This window comes from Colius striatus, chromosome 4, assembly GCF_028858725.1.
Source record: "Colius striatus isolate bColStr4 chromosome 4, bColStr4.1.hap1, whole genome shotgun sequence".
NCBI classification, from domain to species: Eukaryota; Metazoa; Chordata; class Aves; order Coliiformes; family Coliidae; genus Colius; species Colius striatus.
The window spans coordinates 29,438,395-29,445,106 of record NC_084762.1 but is presented as its reverse complement, the minus strand read 5'-3'; positions in this window follow the sequence as shown (position 1 = coordinate 29,445,106).

The following is a 6,712-nucleotide window of genomic DNA, read 5'->3' as shown; positions in this document are numbered from 1 at the left end:
TATTTCATTAACATGCTACTATTTTTTGTTCTTAGTTACTAGTGGAAGAATGACAAAAGACTGTTCCTAAACTAATCCTTGAGGAGCTGCTTCAGTAACCTCCCCTTAGACTAACATTTCTGCTTTCAACACAGATTACCATCATTATCGGATCTTTATCTAGCTCCTTGTCCTGGTTATGTCTCCTGTGTAGCTCAGCTAATACATTCATTTGTGGTCAAGTGGCAACTGGTCTACTGAAGTCCTAAAAGACTACATTTACTATACTTCCTTAGTCTGTAAAAAACAATTTTCATTTGTAAGTGGCAATAGAGAACTTTCAAATTGCAGCTCTTCAACTTTCAATTTTGCAGAAAGACATTGACCTGTAGGTCAATAGCAAGAAACTGCATAGTCCAGGAACTCACGACTCATCTGGGCTATTTTCCTGCCTCCCCAATCATGCTATAGGGAATGTGAGATAGTAATAAAAAACAGATAGAAGACAAATAGGAAAACCTAATATCCTTCCCATATATCTACATCCTCTGACTTGTAGGCTTCAGTTCTAAATCTTTGCCAATTCCTATACCAAACCTTTTTCAGTAACTGAATCAGATCATGATTACCTGCTGTCTGCACAATATATCTTACAGCTACAATCTAATCAGTCTTTGTAATCAGAAATCTTTGACAAACATGGTTCTATCTAGAGTTAACAGAACCTAAAATAACATGTTTTTCTTTAAGCATAGTATAAGTTGACATGGAAGGAACGAACGTAGCTTCGTCTGGGAATCAAACTACACGAGGATAAATTGACAGGATATTAAATAAATGCACAGTTGTGTTAGGATGATCTGAACATTTCCATCTGCTGTTTCACGCGCAAGTAATTTCCATCAGGATCCAAAGCCATATTCCATATTGCTTTCTACTGATCCAAAATGTCTTTCCAATGTCTATCTTCAGTAATGCCAGGTTCCAGCTGCTGTTAGCTATCCACCAGTTGTTAAATATTTACAGAAGCAAATGTGCTGGTATAGCATCTGGTTGAAACTTCTTTATCAGTGTAATTGCATGGCTAATAGTCTTGGAATGCACAGTGCCTTTTTCTGAAGGATTTGCGGTAGCAAGGACACCGGCTCCGACACAACCGGCAATTGCACGGAGAGGTTGTCTATGTTGCCACCCAGTGGATTTGTACAAACAAGTGGTAGCCACGGTCACTTGCTTATTTGACAGAGCCCTTTCCTTTGCTATAAGTAATTCTCTCCTTCAAGTAAAGTAAAGCTTAGGTTTGGCACGTCCCACAGGGTTTATTACAGCTAATAAACCCCTATGAAATAAATCCTTAGGCTGCTAAACAAGATAGGTTTTGCAAATTGCTAACTATAAATGCAGAAAAAAATGGATCTTACCTTTGGTTTGGATTACTTGTGTTAAACCATTTCTAATGACACATTTGTCTTTGTGTCTACTATCATATTTTTAATGTACTATTTTCTTCAAAAGTTAAAAGAGGCTATACAAAAAAAGTAAACTTGTCCATAAGTCACAATTTTACAAAAAATGGATTAAAAAGGAAATATCTTCTTTCTAAAAGTCATCTATTTTACTGGAATGTATACTCATATACATTTATGGAACAATATAGGCATATTCCTTTTCTTGGATGAAAATGTCTTTCATTTTGCAGGATGGTGAAGATGTTAGGAAAGGGTATGAGGGAGGATAGCAGAAATGAAAAGGCAGTAGTAAGATATCAGGAATGTAAATCGAAACAACAGATAGGGCAGAGCCACTTGCTTCCCTCTGCAGGGCCAGGTCTATGCATAGTGCATCTAGGTTGAGAGGCTTGTGGCTGCAGGCAAACCCAAGCATATGTGTGTGTGTGAGTCTGTAAACCCAAGCGCGTGTGTGGGTGTGGGTGTGGGTGTGTGTGTGTGTGTGTGTGGTGTGTGGGTGTGTGGGTGTGGGTGTGTGTGTGGTGTGTGTGTGTGGGGTGGGTGGGTGTGTGTATGTGTGTGTGGTGTGTGTGTGGGTGTGTGTGGGGGGGGGTGTGTGTGTGGGTGTGGGGGTGTGTGTGTGTGTATGTGTGTGTGGTGTGTGGGTGTGTGGGTGTGTGTGGTGTGTGGGTGTGTGGGTTTGGGGGGATGGAGTGTGTGTGTGTGTGTGTGTGGGCAAACCCAAGCATATGTGTGTGTGTGTGAGTCTCCATGGAGACTGTAAACCCAAACGTGTGTGTGTGTGTGTGTGTGTGTGCGCGTGTGGAGGGACAGATTCTTCCATCCTGTGAATGAGTTGAGATGACTTACTGAAGCACCTATCTTGTTCTGCCTTCTGCTATGGGCTGGAGGGGACTGCGCTTGGGAGAACCCTTTCTGGCTGGATCATGTGCAGGGGAAGACAAGGAGAAACTAGTGAGACAGGGCAGAGGCCTGTTTTTTAAGAAAACCCAAGTCCTTTTATTTAAAGCTACTATGGTTCAGCCCCAGCCAGCAATTAGCCACTTGCTCACTCCCCTGAGTGGGATGGGGGAGAGAATCAGAAGAGTAAAAGTGAGAAAACATATGGGTTGAAATATAGTTTAATAGGTAAAGAAAAAGCCACACATGCAAGCAAAGCCAAACAAGGAATCCATTTACCACTTCTCATAGGCAGGCAGGCAGGTGCTCAGCCATCCCCAGGAAAGCAGGGCTCCAGCACGTACAATGGTGACTTGGGATGGCAAATGCCATCCATCTAAATGTCGTCCCCCCTCCTTCCTCCTTCTCCCACAGCTTTATATGCTGAGCATGATGCCATTGTGGTCTGGGATATTCCTTTGATCAGTTGAGGTCAGCTGTCCTGGCTGTGTCCTCTCCTAGCTTCTTGTGCACCCCAGCCCACTTGCTGGCAGTGCAGAGTGAGGAGCAGAAAAGGCCTTGATGGTGTATAAGCAATATACCAAACATCCTTGTTATATCAACATTCTTTTCAGCATAAACCCAAACCACAGCCTTGTACCAGTTGCTGTGAAGAAAATGTACTCTATCCCAGATGAAACCAGGACAAAAGCCATTGAGAAGAGCAGAGAGCAGCAGCAATATACGTGGTTTTGCATTTAGTCCTAGTTTCAGGAATTAAATACAGTATGGTCCTATCTTTGTGAATCCATCGTCCCTAGTATGACATCGGACAAGTCTATAACTCTCCAAATATTTTCAGTGTCATAGCTTCAGAGTGTTGCAGCTAAAGGCAATTAATCATAAAGACCAAGTATTTGGTTGCAGCATTTGCTCTGGTGGAATCCATAGCTATCTTTTTCTAGGTTGCAGGGTAATGGAGTGATTAGGTGACATTGGATCCCTTTGTTTGACACTGACCTTGCTGGTAATTAGCTCAGCATGATTCTTTTTCAGTTCCAGATGAGTGTTGGTACTTCCAGACCAAGTTTCACCTTAACATATGCTAAGTTCATTTCAGAAACAGAAGGTATGTTCATGTGTCACCAAGCAGAAGGCCTCAGATGGTTCTGTGAATACTGTCCACAAGGCCTGTAGTTTTTCCTAGCATATTGAATAATGACCTGCAGTGATTGTACACTGTCAGAGACACCAGGTTCAGCTATAGGGCCTGATTGTCACCCATTGGCCATTAATAGGGCAAACTTCTGTTACCTTGGTTGTCAGGATCCATGGAAAGTGTATTGATATGGTTGATCTCTGCTCTGGTGCAGCCAACTGACTACTAACCATTGTTGGTAATGCAAGATGGTACTGATGAGGTTATGGAAAGGAGTTTGAAAGCTATTAAAAAGGACTTCAGGGCACTGGGGAGAAGGCTAGAAGGTTCGGGAGCACAAGTTGTGTTTTCCTTCATCCCTCTGAATGAAGGAAGGAATACTGAGCAAATAAAAAGCACAACTGATTAACAGGTGGCTCAGAGACTGGTGCCACCAACATAACTTTGGGATTTTTTGACCACGGTGGAATTTTCATGATGCCAGGTCTGGTGACAGATGGAGTTCACCTGTCTCAAAGAGGGAGAAGGATCCTTGCAAATGAGTTAGTAGGGCTCACAGACAGAGTTTTAAAGTAATTTTGAAGGGGGAAGGGTGGCAAGCCAGTGCTGGGAGTTAATCCTACTTGACCAGCTTCCTTCTTGAAATGCCTGTATTGCAATGCATGCAGCATGGGGAATAAACAGGAGGAGCTGGAAGTCTGTGTACAGGCAAGGGGTTATGATCTGGTGGCTATTGCAGAGACATGGTGGGACAGCTCACATGACTGGGATGTGGTCATGGATGTCTATGCCCTTTTTAGGAAAGACAGGCCATTCAGGTGAGGTGGTGGAGTTGCTCTTTGTGTGAGAGAGCAGCTGGAATGTACTGAATTCTGTCCAGGTGAGGATGAGAGGCAAGTTGAGAGTTTTTGGGTTAGAATTGAGGGTCAGGCTAGCAGGTGTGACACCGTTGTGGGTGTCTATTACAGGCCACCTGATAAGGATGGAACTGTGATTCTGAGGCTGGGAGCAGCCTCAGAATCACAGGCCCTGGTTCTCATGGAGGATTTCAACTACCCAGACATCTGCTGGAAGGCCTACAGGGCTAGTCATTTATAGTCCAGGAGTCCTTCAGTGCATCAATGATAACTTCTGGATGCAAATGGTGGATGTGCCAACCAGGAGAGGAGCACTACTGGATCCTGTACTCATAAACAATCAGGATCTGGTTGAAGCCATGAAGGTTGAGAGCAGCCTTGGCTGCAGTGACCACGAGATGGTGGAGTTCGGAATCTTATGTGGTAGGGACAGAATACCAAGCAGGATCACAACCCTGGACTTCAGCAGGGCCAACTTTGGCCTTTTGAAGCAATTACTAGGGGACATCTCATGGGACAGGTTATTAGAGGATAAAGGGGCCCAAGTCAGTTGGTCTCTATTCAAAGATCACTTTTTCCATGCTCAGGATCAGAGCATCCCAGTGGGTAGGAAATCAAGCAAGGGAGCCAGGAGACCCACATGGCTAAACAGGGAACTGTTGGGCAAACCCAAGTGGAAGAAGAGAGTCTATAGATCATGGAAGGAAGGGATGGCCATTTGGGATGAATATATGACTGTTATGAGAGGATGTAGGGAGGCAACTAAGAAAGCTAAAGCCTTCTTGGAGTTGCACCTTGCAAGGGACGTCAAGGACAATAAGAAAGGCTTCTTCAGATACATTGCAGATAAAACTAATGCCAGAGGCAATGTAGACCCACTGTTGAATGAGGCAGGTGCCCTGGTGACAGAGGATACAGAGAAGGCAGAGTTACTGAATGCCTTCTTTGCCTCTGTCTATACTGCTGGAGACTGTCCTCAGGAGCCACAGACTCCAGAGGAAGTCAGGTTAAAGGAGGAGTTTTGTTTGGTTGATGAGGACTGGGTTAAGGATCAGTTAAGCAATCTGGATGTACATAAATCCATGAGTCCCGATGGGATGCACCTGTGGGTGCTGAGGGAGCTGATGGAAGTCATTGCTAAACCACTCTCCATCATCTTCAGTAACTCATGGAGAGCAGGAGAGGTGCCTGAGGACTGGAGGAAAGCAAATGTCACTCCAGTCTTCAGAAAGGACAAGAAGGAGGAGCTGGGTAACTACAGACTGGTCAGCCTCACCTCCATCCCTGGAAAGGTGACAACTTATCCTGTGTGCTGTCTCCAGGCATTTCAAGGACAAGAGGGTTATTAGGAGGAGTCAACCTTACAGCCTTTTATGAAGATGTAACCAAGTGGATAGATGGTGATAGTGAAGTGGATGTGGTTTCTCTTGACACCATCTCCCACAGCACCCTTGCGGGAAAACAGAAAAAGTTTGGGCTGGATGATCAGGTAGTGAGGTGGATTGTGAACTGGTTGAAGGGAAGAAGGCAGAGAGTTGTGATTAATGGGGCAAGGTCTACTTGGAGGCCTGTATCTAGTGGAGTCCCTCAGGGGTTAGTGCTGGGACCGGTACTGTTTAATCTATTCATTAATGACCTTGATGAGGGAACAGAGGGCACTGTCAGCAAGTTTGCTGACGGTATTAAACCAGGCGGAGTGGCTGACACACCAGAAGGCTGTGCTGCCGTTCAATGAGACCTGAACAGGCTGGAGGGTTGATCAGGGAGAAATTTAATGAAATTAAACAAAGGCAAGTGCAGAGTCTTGCACCTGGGAAAGAAACACCCCATGTACCCGTACAGGTTGGGAAATGACCTAGTGTAGGGGAAAGAGACCTGGGGGTTGTGGCGGACACCAGGATGAGCATGAGCCAGCAATGTGCCCTTGTGGCCAAGAAGGCCAATGGCATCCTGGGATGTATTAAAAGGGCTGTGGTGAGTAGATCAAGAGAGGTTCTCCTTCCCCTCTACTCTGCCCTCATGAGGCCACATCTGGAATATTGTGTCCAGTTCTGGGCCCTTCAGTTCAAGAGGATAGGGAGTTACTGAGGAGAGCTCAGGACAGGGACATAGAGATGATGGAGTGGAGCATCTCCTTTATGATGAAAGGCTGAAGGAGCTGGGGCTCTTCAGCTTGGAGGAGACTGAGGGGTGATCTTATTAATGTAAAGGGTGAGTGTTGGGAGAATAGACCCAGGCTTTTCTCAGTGATGTCCAATGATAGGACAAGAGGCAATGGATATAAGCTGGAACATAAGAGGTTCCAGAGAAATACAAGGAATAACTTCTTCACTGTGAGGGTTATGGAGCACTGTAACAGGCTGCCCAAA